The 14,859-nt window shown below is 47.5% G+C and overlaps 1 protein-coding gene and 1 non-coding gene across 4 annotated transcripts in view; both read right to left on the bottom strand.

The window, feature by feature from the left end:
* ZBTB7C (zinc finger and BTB domain containing 7C) overlaps positions 1–14,859 on the bottom strand; it is a 373,471-nt gene that overhangs the window by 134,088 nt on the left and 224,524 nt on the right. The window lies entirely within an intron of this gene.
* On the bottom strand, positions 6,754–6,860 carry LOC115895608. The gene has a single exon (XR_004055787.1). It is a non-coding gene; the product is annotated as a U6 spliceosomal RNA (small nuclear RNA).

Below are 14,859 nucleotides of genomic sequence, written 5' to 3'. Positions count from 1 at the left end.
AAGGAATGTAGGGGCGCTGGAATGACTGATGTCAGCATCTGCTTTATTGGAGAGGCCCCAAAGATGGCTTGGCCATCTCTCTCCCATCCTGACAGGAGAACAAAATGAAAAGGACAGTTGGAAAATGAGCCCTGAGCAAAACCTCCCCCCTTTATAATGACTGCGAACGTGGCCGGGCATGAGCATGGCTCTGGACTGTGGCTGTGTGACTGTGAAGCTGGGTTCCCTCATCTGTAAAATCATGGCCCAGCCAGATGCTTTCTAGGCCCCTGAACTCCTCCCTTCTTGAAAGCAGCATTTGCTTTGATCCGTAGCAATGTGGGGGAGAAGCCATTGCTAGAGGGTGCAGGGCCCATCTTCATCCCATCACCCATTCCATGAACTGGCTGGGAGCCCTCTTGAATGAAATGGAAATGAAGTGGGGCTTAACAGTGGGACAGCCTCCCCGAAGCAGCTCAGGAAGACCAGCTGTCCCATGAATGTGTGATTCTGAGAGTTGGAATCAGCCTTTCAAGCAGATGTCCAGCCCTCTTACTTACAGACAAAGAAACAAAGCCCAGAGAAGTGAAAGGACTTGCCCAAGTTCATGTGTCTCTTGAGAGGCAGAGCTACCTTTCAACCCACTGCACCATATTGCTTCAATTAATTTCATTAACAGCGACAACAAAAAAAACCAGTAAGCTGGTGACCAAGGCCATCCAAAGTCTCTTTGAGTCCACTTCACGAAAGCAAAATGGAAATGCCTTAGCTTCACTACCAGATAAGAAAGTGCTTTGGGAAGTGAGAAGAACACTCCAAACAGCCCAAGAACTTCCATAAACACTGTCCGAAGCTGGAGGGGGTTAACTAGGTGGGCAGTTGGCGGCGGTTCCTGCCAGGTCAGAGGGGATTTGCCTTTGTGATCAGTACTGCAGGCTCCATGAAGACAGTCCAAGGACACTGGGCTCTGAGTACTAATATGCATTTTTATTCTGCAATAATTTTCATACTGAGTTCAAGAGGCACCAGCTCCAAGTACATAAAACCAAATCAAATTAAATTAATTGATTTTATTGAAACCTGCTGCAGTTGTATTCAAGCCCACAGCCAGGGGCGTGACCCTCATGAAATACCAAAGGGGCTTTTGAAATAATTAAATTAATCACACCCTGGGTTCTGCACAAGGGCTTGCTCCTGGACTCACAGACAGGCACATTCCCGGTCCCAGCAACGAGCAGGAGAGGAGCATGTGGCCTCAACACAACCACAACATGTGGTGCTGCCTAGGTGAGCTGAAGACTCAGACTTCTCATTCCAGGGTAAGCCTTTGTTCATGCTCTTTTGGCAAACATGCACATACACACACTCTCACACTAACCCATATACACAGTCACAACACCACTCATACACACACACACACACACACACACACACACACACATATATATATAAATACACTCATCTGCTAGAATTCCCTTCTCTCTCCCTGCCTACCCATGGTTCAGATCAAGTGCTCACCTCATGATCCTCCTCCTTTAACCCACCAGGACCCCTCCAGCACTTGGATGATGCATTTTCTTGTTGGCTGCTGTTTCATAAGCGCTTTTTTTGCATCTCTAAGTAAAGGCTAGTAAGCCCCTTGAATGAGAGAGAATGGGCCTCCCTGGCTTCTCTGGATCTCTCAGAAAGCTCAGCATAACCTAGAGTATGAATAACTTAACCATTGTAAGTGCTGTGCACTTGGAAGGAGCTCCAGACATTTATTAAGCACCTACTGTGTGCTATACTGTTCAGATGACTTTGGACATATTAACTCATTTAGTCCTCACCACGAGCCCCCACCCCCGACATCCGACCAAGTTGTGATTGTTGTTGTCCTTATTTTACAAATGAAAATAGAGAGACACAGAAAGGTCAAGCAGCTTGCCTGAGGTCACCCAGCTGGCAAAGGGAGCAGGGGTATATTACTTCTTAGGAAATCTTAAGCCAAAAAAATTCTATACATCCTGTTGCTGATCAAGAGGTGGATCACCTTGTGCTTGAACACATTCCCACAAACAAGTATGGCTACAAAATCCCAGCATTACAGGGACACTCACCAACCCTTCATTTTACAGAGGAGGAAATTTGCAGTCCAGGAAGGGGAGAGTTCTTGTCCAAGGTCACAAAGCAATTTAGAGGAGAGCTCCCAGCCTCCTGTTGGCCCACAGCTCAGAGCAGCTCTGCCTGGGAGAAATGTTACTGATTATTCCAGTTCCTCCTGCATTCGAATCTAAGACAACACTCCAACGTAGCCCGTCCTTCAGAGACAATGAGTGTCCAGTGATGAGCAAGAACTGCCCCGCGGAGCTGCCCATACTCTATGGCCCAGGTCCTCCTCTGTATTCAGGGAGCAAACTTGGGCAGAGTGAGGGGAGCTGGCCTTGTTAGGGATCAGACTCCCAAACTGCGGCCTCATCAGCACCTGCTCTAGTCCTTGTTGTAACCTGCTGGGACACCTTTGAAGACAAAGCCTGTCTCTCTGTCCCTGTTGTGCAATGAGCTTTCGAAAGCCCCTGGCCCTCACTGCCGCTCTCCCCCAACCTCTCCTCCTTCCACACCCCACCCACTACCAAATGCTATGCCCTCAAGGTTAACTTCAAAATAAAGCCCTGGAGTCCAGCCAATAAGAATCCCCTCCCTGGCTCTGAGAACTTGAGCTGCTTAATAGGAATGGGGAACTTGAACATCAGTCCCTCTTTGCAGGGTTTGCACAGCTCTGTGACCAGCACACATATTCTCTGCCACATAAGCCTCATTTTACAGATGCAGAAACTTGGGTAAGGGGTGGGGAGAGGCCTGCATGCCGAGCTAGTAGGGTCTGGATTCAAAGCTGGATCTTTCTTTCCCTCTTTTTAAAATGACCAACTATTCTTATTAACAGTATGGCATGCCTGTCTGGCACACTGCATAATACATTTTTCCCAGATTTTTTGACTGAGCTCTTTGATTGCCTCTTCATAGGAGAATAATTTTTTAAAATTGTGGTAAATGTTTATATTTATATATGTGTAACATAAATGTTATTTTAACCATTTTAAGGCAAAATTCAGTGGCATTAAGTACATTCACAGTGTTGTACAATCATCACCATGATTTCCAAGACTTTTTCATCAACCCAAATAAAAACTCTGTAACTGTTAAGCAATAACTTCCCAACGTTCCCCTCCTCTGAACCTTGGTACCACTAATCTACTTTTCGTCTCTAAGAATTTGCTTCTTCTATTTATTTATTTGTTTGTTTATTTTGGGAGAAATAAGAACACTGGGTAGGAAGAATTTGCCTATCATAGATGCTTCATAGAAGAAGAATCACACAATATCTTGTTGCCCTTTGTGTCTGCAGAGTCAACTCTCTTCACCAGTAAGCTGGACTTCTCTGCTTCTCAGGCCCCCGGTTTCTCCCTGCCTCCCTCCCAGGGATGCTGTTGGGGTGGAAGTCCCGACATGAGTGATGTCATCACAGGGAGGGCCAGTCCTGTGGAAGCTCAGGGTCCTGCGTCCCCAGCAGGTAGAAGCACCTGGCCTGGTCCTGAGCGTTACCGACAGGACCAATGAAGCAGCGTGTTAGGGGGCAAGAAAAAGGCGTTTCCAGTAGGCAGATGGGGCAAGGAGTGACCCCCAAAGCTTCCAGGGGCCCGGGCACTACACTGCCACAGGCGGCCGGGGCGAGCCATAGATGGACCATATTGGGCATATTTGGTGATGTTTTTGCTGAAGTGGGCCTGGAAGCTGCTGTCCACACTGGAACAAGCCTCTGGCACCTAGTGGGCACCTCCTGAGCTAGAAGGTGGCTCAGTTGTGTTGTCCTTACTGGATGGGGGGAAGTTGAGGCTGTTTCCCCACTCACAGCCCCCAGCCCCAGGAAGAGGCCTCTTCCTCTGACCTCAACCTCAGCTGGAAACACAAAGCAGAGCCTGCTCAGCCCTCCCTTCTCTGGTCCTCAGAACCTCGTGCTGCCCTTCTACCCAAGCTGTCTGTGCCCGCTCTCTGCACAATGGCCATCCGGAGGTAGTCCTGTGTCCGGTCCTTCCTTGGCCGGAGGCAATATCCAGACCCTTCCTCCACCCTTCCAGGCCTCCCGCCCACTCCCGAATCTCCACTTTGAAAGCTTTCCACGGACAAGTGATCTCTCACAACCGCCTTCACTTCCCCTCCCAGTCCAACCTGCCCCTCCCACAGGCCCCAGCCTACCCATTTCCTCTGCCCTTTTCACCCTTTGGCGCCAGAACTCAGCTATTCTGAGCCTTTGGCCCAGCTCTTTCCTCCTTCCAGCTGCTCCTGTGCTGGGGCCTCCATCTCTTGCTTTTTCTCTTTGGAGTTAACTGTTACTCAGCCCTGCACCCTAACAAAGAAATGCACCCTGAAAGCCTGTGGCACTAAGGTATGGGGGACATCAAAGGCTACCAGACTCAGCACAGACCTAACACTTGAGTTACCTATTTGGAAATGTTAAATGCAGGCCACTGCATTGCTAGATTGTGTGTGTGTGTGTGTGTTTGTGTGTGTGTGTGTGTGTGTTTGTGTGTGTGTGTGTGTTTGTGTGTGTGTTTGTGTGTGTGTGTGTGTTTGTGTGCACGCGTGCACCAGTAGACTCTGGGTCCTTCCAAGAAGCTTTCAAAGCAATCTTTCTCCCCCTTGCCAGAAACAATTAATAGTCCTTTTTTGGTTACCTGAGTTTCTTCCTTCTTGTATAACACAACAGCCACAGGGTTGCCAGGTTTCTTTGAGAAGATGCTAGGGCAATGACTGCAGAGCTTATAAAATTACACAGAACGGTATGTTTGAAAAGATCATTTTCTGTATTCAGCTCTGTGAAAAGCTTTTCCTAAGAGCAGCAACAGTCAGATAAAGGTGACTGCCCACATAAAACAGTTTTAGTAAGGTTTCAGATCCCTTTCAGAGTGTGGGGAAGAGAGAAGGGAGGGGAAAGGACTACCAAAAGGAAAAACAAGTCCACATGCTTTGATTTGGCCTTGGTGACCAGGACAACACACTCTGAGGGTGCCACAGTCAATATTCGCTTCACTGAGCTTCTTATCAGGCTCCAACCCATGGGGAGCAAAGGGCAGAGCTTGGCAGGAGCCCAGGTGCTGTGTGAGGGTTTAGGGTGAGGCCTAGGCTGATTAAGCTGTCCTGGGCCTTTAGGTCAGAGGCTCCCTGCAAAGAGGTCCTTGGAAAAGGCTTACTTGCTGCGAGACCACCTCCTGGGATCCCTGCACCAAAGTTTTCAGGTCTGGAAACTGGCAAATTTTTGTTTGACAAAATATGTGGTTGACGTGCAGGTTTTTCTAAACATGACACAAACCCCACAAGTTATAAGGGGGGAAAGTGGTGGATTTGATTACAAAAATACCACAATCCAAGTTAAAAACAGACTGGGAGAAAATATTTGCGTTATAAGTTACAGACATAGGTTTATATCTATGATATACAAAGAACTCCTATACATCAATAAGGAAGAACATGAAATATAAATGTCCACCAACATGATTTAAGTTGCTCAATGTCACCAATAATTTTTATTAATAAAATGTAAACACCAACTCTTAGGTGCTGATGAAGAAATAGGGGAAGGCAGATCTTGTAGATAAGGGACACTAGATTAAAGAGCTAGAAGACTTGAAAGCTTATCACCTGTCCTATAAGACGCAGCTAATCATTTGCCATGCTTGGGACAATGTCCTAGTTTACATTTTCATGGAAGTTGCATAAAGGATAATGTTGGTCTTGTGTCTCTTGCATCAGGCATAAACATGGCTTCTTATACCTATCCCCCTTCTCAGAGCAGCTCAGAACACTTACCACACCTTTCTCCTTGACCCTCACCTCTCTGGAAGATTAGAAGCAGAAGATTTATTGGATCAACTTCTCAGCTGTGGAATCTGAGCAAACAAAAGGGAAGTGGCTGAGGTAAGACACCCCGGCAGCCCTTGATGAATGTTGCAACTGGTCCGGGGCACTTGCCCTGTCCCCAAGGGGGTCTATGTGTACCACAGGGTCTGCTGTCCAGATGGCTGCATGGGGCATGGGGAGCAGGCAAGGGCTACACAATAGAAAGGTAAGCTGTAAGAAAGTGCACTGACTTTATTTTCAGGCAACCTCGGGTTGGGACTCTACCTCCTATTGCATATGCTGCTGCACGCATTGTCCCATCTTTTTGCATCCTGGGTTCCTCTTCCGTAAAATGGGCACAGTACTCCTCACCTCCCAGTCCCTTGCCTTGCCATTGTCCTTACCGCTCAATTGGACATATTTCAGAGACAGCCTTACCCTGCTGTTACTTAACGGTTTCAGCTCCCCAAACTAGATCACATGACTTCATGGGCTAGAGCTGTGTCTCCGGAGAGGTCAGGGATCCCAGGGAGCTGACAGCACTGGGGCCCTGCCGTCGTCACTTTTGAGCTCGCAGCACCTGGCACACTGTGTTGCACATGGAAGGTACAAAATAATAGCTAGAGAATGAAAGAAGGAAACTATGGATGAGGGAGCCAAGGGTCAGAAAGGTGAAGTGTCCTGCCACAGGCCATATGACCCATTAATACCTGGCAAGCACTGTGCAGTCCACGTTCTTCTTTATCAAGGGCAACTGGAGAGGAGAAAACACAGCTAAGCACACTGGCTCATGAAGTCTCGTGTTTGCCAGGGAAAGTCCCGTTTTACATCGTTTTTTTTCTTATGATTATAATAATAACAATGCCCACTTTTACTATCAAAAGTGTCCCTTTTTTTCTTAAAAATATGAACTGCTTCACGAATTTGCGTGTCATCCTTGAACAGGGGCCATGCTAATCTTCTCTGTATCATTCCTATTCTAGTATATGTGCTGCTGAAGTGAGCACAAAAGTGTCCCATTTTGGATGATACAGTCTCTGTTCTCGCTGTTATGAGGGAGAGTGGATGGAAGGTCTCTGTGTTTCCCTGACTCCATCTACTCTCCCACCCCTCACCTCTCCTGACCTGCCAGAAACACAATTAAAATGTCACTTCATTATCTATTCATTGAAAGCCACACTTGAACTGCACTCCCCACAAAGGCCACCTTCCCCCAGCAAAATCTGCCTCAAGGGTGCCCTCATGGCCTGTGCAATGGGGTGATGGGGTTCTCAGCTGCTTAACTGCCCTCCACTGTATCACCAGCAAGTGGACCAAAGATCCTGCCTCAGCATTCTTAGTGTGCTGAATGATGGGCACCTGCTTGCCAGGCCTGTGCCAAAGAAGCCCTCTACCCACACCCCACTAGCTAACTAGTATCCAGCTTCCTATTCTGCAGGGGCATTTGGGCCTGAACAGGGACTCATCCGTCACAGCTCCTGGGGGGCTGACAGCCTCTCCAGAGAAGGATGCGCAGGCTGAGATGAGAGCTGGGGTCTCTGAGATCCACCCACCTGGAGAAATGCTGGATTTGAGGAGAAGCAGAGAGGTATCATGAACACAGAGAAACTTCCCACTCGGGGAGCTCACCAAAACCAGGGCAGCCTCAGGGATGAGCATCTTCAGACATGTTCAGGAAGGCATGGCTAGGATGTTGGATCAGGGGATGGGGCCAGCCCTCTCACTGGTCCTCAGACCTTTAGAGGAGGCCAGGAGGAGAAAAAGAGCCATTGACACCTTAACAGAGTAAGCAGGTACTCTTGGGAGAGCCCCTCCACACCTATGAAGTCATTCGAAGCCTGGGATCCGGAGGTGCCTCTCCCAGAGCCTTCCTCAGTTCACTCACCTCACTAGGACCACCCCACTCCTCTGCACCTGTCCCTTCTGCACTAACAGACGACAGAGACCCCCACTCCGCCCCTGTACGAGTGCAGAGGCCTCTGTGGTTGCTGCCCAGGCCTTTCATGGGAGTGTGGTACCTTCGCCAGGACTAGCCCTCTCTCTGCCCCACAGGGCAGGGACCCTTCACTTTCTGGTCCCACGAGGAGCTGTGCCCTGGGTTCTGCCTACAGCCTACACTCAACTGTCTCTTACCAGCCGCCTACCTGAAAGTGGGGCATTCAATCTGGAACCTGAGGTTAGCAGGGCCCAATCTGCTGGGCCTGGACCCAGAGACTCCCTTGGCAGTAGAAAAAGATGGCACCAGGTCTCACTTAACTCTTTCTCTGGCCCTGCCTGAGCTCTGGAGCCCCATGGTCCAGTGCTCCCAGCCCTGGCCCAAAGTTAAACAAGAGGACAAAACCCAGCTTGTGACTTCTTCCCCAAGCTGGCTGACACCTGTTTTCCCTAAAGGAGGAACCCAGGCTGGCTTTGGCCATCTCACCCCCTCCTGGAGAGCAATGGGTATGCCACACTGGGCACTCCTTGAGGTCAGGCCCTCAGCCCTCTTTCTTCTGAATTCCTCTCTCCTTCTAGCCGTCACTTCCCCTACCTAGGTCAGGCCCTTCACTCTGGGAAGAATATCCCAGGAATCATCCATCACCAAATTCTAGGAGCTGATCTCAGCAACTACGCGGCTGGAAGGAACCTGGAAAATCCACTGTGCCCATGATGGGAATGACCATTAGTGCCTGGAGGGCAGGGATGCTGTACCCATCCCTGCAGCCCCAGCCCCAGCACAACCCAGACAGACGGCTCTCAACAGAGGCTTCCGGAACTGCGCGTGAGTCCTAGCTTGCTGTCTCCCTGGCTGCCCTGGAGGCTGGCCCAGAGCAGGCACATAGTAGGCATCTGTGAATGAAGCAACAGGTTCCTGCCGGGTCCTAGGTCCTGGGCTGGGCACTCTGACTACTTTATGTGGGGCAACAACCCTGCAAGGTAGATACCATCATCCTATTGAATGGATGAGAAAATGGAGGCTGAGACAATGTAAGTGGCTTCCCTGAGGCCACTTTGCAAGTATCAGGCCAGACTTCAAGCTTAATCCTTCCAGTATCTGAAGCCTTGAAAGCTCCCACTTTCCTCTAGTTCTTGAACATGCCATTTTCCTCTTCCCAAGATGTTTCCAGACGGGAGCGGACAGTTAGTTTACTTCAAGTTTTGCTAGTTTTCTATTCCTACATTGTGATTTGAACAGTCCTGCTGTGTTTAGGATGTTAGACCCAAACCTGACTAAGAAAATCAGTAGATCCCCTCAAAGTCCAGGAAACTCATGATGATTAAGCTTCCACTCCACGTCAGGCCCCACACCAACTGAAAAGGTTTATGTAGATTATCTCATTTCATCTTGACATCAACTCTGGGAAGTGGCTGTTATCATCTCCATTTCCCCTAGTTTGGCGAAATTTCTTAAAGTCCTGCAGTGGTTTCCCAGGACCTTCAGGATAAAATCCAAACTCCTCCCAGCCCACTTTTCTAGCACCACACCACTACTAACTGGGCTAGTCCCCTCATGGATGGACTGCTTCTCCCACACAGTCTCAGGGTCTACGATACGTACCCCCTTTCCATCCATTCAACTTGTATCTTTCCAAGGCCTGGCAAGTCCTTCTTCTCCCCAAGGAAGAGTAGGCAGTGGTGAGAGGCAGGTGAGGCCCTAGGGCACCACACTTAAGGAGGCACTCACTGTCAGGTGCCAGGCCTGCACTTGCACGCCCCTGAGAGTGAGCACCTCTTTAAATTTTACATGGAGTGCTCACTCGCCTCATCCTTGTCCTGGCCCTGCCCCAGAGACTCAATGCCCAACCCAAAGGACCTCTCCCTCCTCCGAAGTCCACAGCCCTTCCTAGTGGGTCCTGTCACTGGACTGTGTCACGGGGACTGATCTTGATGCCTCGTGTGAATGTCCATCGCTACAGGGCAGAGACCACTTGTCCCCTGTCCCGATCCTAAAATCAACAGGGCTTGCTCCAGCTTCCAGACTGGCTCCCCATCTGCCCTTCCTCCTTCATCCTCCACCCCATCAACCTGGAATTCCAATTCATCTTTTAGAATCTATATGAAAATTATGGTTTAGCATTGTATAGCCATTCAAAATTACGTTTCCACATGGGTGAATTCTTCTATAACCTGGCTAACCTGGCTACAAGAAGAAAAGATTAGATAATTTGACTATACAAACAAATTTATATGACAAATCCCATAAGTAAAGTCACAAGCAAATAATAAACTGGGAGAAAATATTTGTCACATATATCATACACAAAGGGCTAATGTCACTAGTATATAAAAGATTCTTAAAAATGGAGGGGCAAAGAACCAAAAAACCCAAAAGCAAATGGACAAAAGATATAAACAGATAATTCACAAAAGGCAATATTAAAAATGATCATTAAACATGAAAAAATTTTCAACTTCACTCATAATAAAATAGGTAAAAACTAAAATTACAGTGAGATACCATTTCTTACCAGTGAGATTGGCAAGAATTCCAAAACTTGACAATAGCGTCTGTTGGCAAGGTCGTGGGAAAACAGGAATGCAAACTGACACAACCCCACGGAAGGGAATCTGGCAACACCTAACAAAACTACATCCTCTTCAACTTGATAATCCCATTTTTAGAATCCCAAGCATATGAAACACACATGCACAAGCATTGTAGCATTATTTGTAGTTGCAAAATATGAGAAGCCACCTAAGTGGTCATCCGTAAGAGAGCAAGTGAATAAACCATGATATACACACACAATGGAGTATTATGCAGCTGTAAAAAAGAGTGAGGAAGACCTCCATGGACTGATATGAAGTGATTGCAAGGAAATATTATTGAATGAATAAAGCAAAATGTAAATACATCTAAATCTATATCTATCTGTCGACCTATCTATCTATATATAGTGCTACCTTTTCTGTAAGAAAGTGGAAATAAGACAACATATAATTTTGCTTCTCTTTATACAAATAAATAGATGCATAAGAAGAAAACAAATTGATTACCTACAAGGAAGCAATGGGTTACAAAGCAGAGTGACATATCTCCAACTATACCTTTCTGTATAGCTTGACTTCTGAAAGCATGTTAATGTCCTACATATTTTTAAAAATTAAATTAATAAGAATAAGAAGGAAAAAAACCCCTCAAACTGAAAAAAAAGGAACCTAACTGTAGTTCAAATAAAGACTATAACCACCCTGAAGGACAGAAAAAATCAGGAAGGAAAGACTAATCCTAGTAATTTATGAACATGGCATGGTGAGGTGGGGATGAAGGGAAGGAGGTTTGTTGGTTGTAGTGATTTGGGTGAAACAATTCTGAGAGTATTTTCCATGTAATATAGGATGAGCAAATGAGTGAATTTTGTTGACAGTTTGGGGAGCCCAGGTTTCACTGCTGAAGAAGGACATGCAATTATGAGAGGGGAAGGCAGGAAACAACCCTGTAGAGATGGATTGGAATTAGAGGTATTGGTGTGGATTCACGATTTCTAAAATACAAATATGTAAGTGTATGTGCATGTGTATGGGTGAATAGTGTGTGGATGTATAGGTATATGGATGCATGTATTTCCTAGTTTTGTCCCCTGAAAGGGCCAAGGTGCAAAGATACACAGCAATGAGCAAACCCAGATCTGGGTGTCTAATACCATTCCTCGATAAAAGGAACCAGAGCCCCCCAGAGAAATGACTGATTCCAGGGCTGGTGCAGGGTAGGTGCAAGATAAGCCTGGAAATCTCTTCTATACCAGAAAGTAAGAACATACTCAAAATAGGGATAGTGGTGTATCAAAATATCATAGGTGAGAAATTCTAAACCATTGGAAAAACCAGAGTTCATCATTCTATGCAGATAAGATATAAATACATTCTATTGCTTACAGTAGAATGCCAAGGGTCCATTGGCAAGAATGGAGGCAGTGCTGGAGTTGGAAATGCATCATTGTGCAATCTCGTGTTAATGATTGGATGAGCCAAGAATCATCAATGGGTGCTACATCTAGGGAGAGACCGATGAGGAGCAGGGTAGTGCATGGTTTTAAAATGTCTCCCCATAGACCACTTGCTAGTTCCAAGGCAGAAAAAAAAAATCATCCCATAATGGAGAAATCAGACACTGCCTGGACTGAGAGATCAACATTAACATCACCAATGAGGGCCTCCTGATGATGACCTGAGAAGAACTAAGAGGGCTTATGCAGGGTTCTGGTCAAGAATACAAAACCTGGATCTCATCATGAGGAAACATCAGACAAATTCAACATGAGGGATATACTGTATTACAAATAAGTGGGGGCATTGTATTCTTCAAAGATGTCCATGTCATAAAAAACAAAGAAAGGCTGTGAAAAGGTTCCAGATTAAAGGAGATAAAGAGACACAACTAAATGCCATATCCAACCCCAGATGAGATCTACTGGAGGGGAGAAATGCTGGGGAAAACATTATGAAGTTAACTGACAAAATAGGGATACAAAGGATAGATTAGATAAAAGTGTTGTATAAATGTTAAATGTATTGATCAACCATGCTATGATTATGTCAGAGAATATGCCTATCCTTGGGAAGCACATGCTGAAGTATGAAGGGGTGAACTTACCCTCAGATGGTTCAGGAAGAACACGTGTGTGTGTGTGTGTGTGTGTGTGTGTAAGAGAGAACACAAATGATTAAGCAAGTGCTGTAAAATGCTAACAGCAGATAAATCTGAGATATGAGAATATAAGGATATTCTCTGGATAATTTTTATGTTTGCAGTCTCTCTGTAATTTAAAAATTTTCCCAAATAAAAAACGTAAATGTATGTTCCAATATTTGAAAGATGTTCTCTTATTTGTAGGAGTGGACTCTCCTCAGCCAGGGGACTGCCAGCAGGCAGCCAGGCCAGGGAGGAGTTCCTAATCAAACCCATCTGGGTTCAGTGTGTGGCTTTGGAGAAGTGACTTGACCTCTCGTGTCTCTGCACCCTCCTCTGGGGCCATGCCCACCTCATGGTCTTGGAACAATTAAAAGAGATGATGCCTGCAAGTACTTGGCCCAGGCCCCCTATAGGGTGGGCTGGACATCTGTGGGAGCTATGACTTCACTGGCGGTGTTTTCATCAGCATAAACCCCTTTAGGGCACGGAGCTGAGAGCTGTCTACATTTCCAAGAGCCACTTCTGGTCTGGAGCAGGACCGCGAGCCAAGAACAAGCAGCACCAGCTGGAGGGTGGCTTCTACCAGCAAAGTGGCCCCCTCCCCCTCCTGTTTCACCCTCAGGCCTCAGCTTCTAGAACTCAGGCCCTCCTGCTCTCCGCCTTGACCACTTGCCCTCATCTGCAAAAGCCTTTCCTTTCGGCTGGCACTTCTTCAAGGCCCCCTCCTGGTGACTCCTGTGGCACCTTGCTAGAACTATTCTAGTCCCCTCCTTCAGCTCCTCCTCTCTGGGTAAGGGACCCGAGGTGGCATTTCAGTGTGGATTCATTTATGGCCCCATTTTTCCTCTTCCAGGGAAACCTTTTGTGACAGTGCCATCATTCTTGTGTTCCTGGCAAAAGGAACTATAATCCCTGGTCAACAGGAAGGTGTGTACATGTGTGTGTATACACGTGTGTGTGTTTGTGTGTGTGTCTGTGAGCTGTGGACTTTCTTGGAGGCCATGACATCAGCCCTTAGGCCAGGCCTGGCGTGTTGAGAACTTGGGTCCACCTTGGGGCCAAGGCCTATGCTGTTGTTTTCCATTTGCCCCTCCCACCCCACTCCCCTCTTCTTGTGCCCCGGGAGGCCGACCCCTGCAGACACAGCAGTGGGCTCCCTTGCCTCTGGTCTCGTGTCAGCTCAGCCTGTAGGGCCCTAAGTGGAGAATGGAGGGAGTTTGGGGTTTGGGATTGGGGTGTTTAATGCCTTGTATTCCTTCCTTCAGGGAGGCCTCAGATTGGCTGTATCTTTGGACCAGAGGCCACGGCCTGGGTAAGGTGGCCCCTCCACCTCACCCTCACTGTCTCTGCTTCCAGCAGCCCCTCCCTCTCCTTGCCCCTTTAGTGCCCCCGGGTGTAACAGCTCCCTGGTGTTCACAGCCCTGGGGTACTGCACTGGGTCTTGAGAGTTCCCTGCACCTGGCACTGGCCTTTGAACTCAACTCTCCAAATTGTCTACAAACTGGAGTTTGCCACCTGTTTCCTGCCAGGCTCCTGACCCATGCAGACCCCTGTGGAGGGAGGCAGTGCCCTCTCCCTTAAATGTATTTGGTACTTGTCTGCCCGGGAGGCCTCACATTGCCATGCTCAGGGAGGGCATCTCAGGGAGGGCATCTGCCGCAAAGCCATTCACACTGCAGAACAAAAGCAAGGGCTGCCACGTCGGGCCTCTTCTGCCTGCTGCTTCTTGTTCCAACTTCATTTCATCTTTTCATAAGTTACTGTTCTGTGAGAAGCATTACAAGAAGGAAATTAAAAGAGAGAAAAGTTGGTGGAGGAATACCTTTCTTTCTTTTTTTGGTTTAAACCTTTTGTTATGATCGCTTTAGGAGCCTGATCCAACTAGAGGGACATGTGGCAGAATATGTTCTTCAAAATTAGGGCTCTTTATTATTCATTCTATTAAAATCAAAATATTAGCTGATGCCTGTCGCATCATCAGAGCGGGTCTGACAACTTCTCTGATGCATTGTCTACTTGAAAGTAAAGACGAAGGCCTTTCATGTGGAAGCCTCTATCAGGTCCATTCTGTTCTCCTGCTTGCAATGACAGAAAAACCCTGGCCTGCTCTGTGTCTGAGATGCTGACAGATCCAGGGCAAAGCAGTGGAGCCCATCATGTGTCCCATTGTGCCAGGGCCCTCTGGGCAAGGCTGCCTCTTCCGGGGCCCTACCTTTCCCCCACCAAGGGTGGCCATGGAGCAGCAGGAAGACCCCTCCTTGTCCTATGAGTGTGGCTTCTCATACTCATTGATTTTGAAGTGGGTGGAGGGAACAATGCCAGACACCAGCACAGGCTTAAAGATCAAACTACCTTGCCATTTCCTTGGATGCCCTCTGCTGCCTTTACCTCTG

Source organism: Rhinopithecus roxellana, chromosome 21, assembly GCF_007565055.1.
Source record: "Rhinopithecus roxellana isolate Shanxi Qingling chromosome 21, ASM756505v1, whole genome shotgun sequence".
In the NCBI taxonomy this organism is placed as follows: Eukaryota; Metazoa; Chordata; class Mammalia; order Primates; family Cercopithecidae; genus Rhinopithecus; species Rhinopithecus roxellana.
This window is presented reverse-complemented; position numbering and strand designations above follow the sequence as displayed.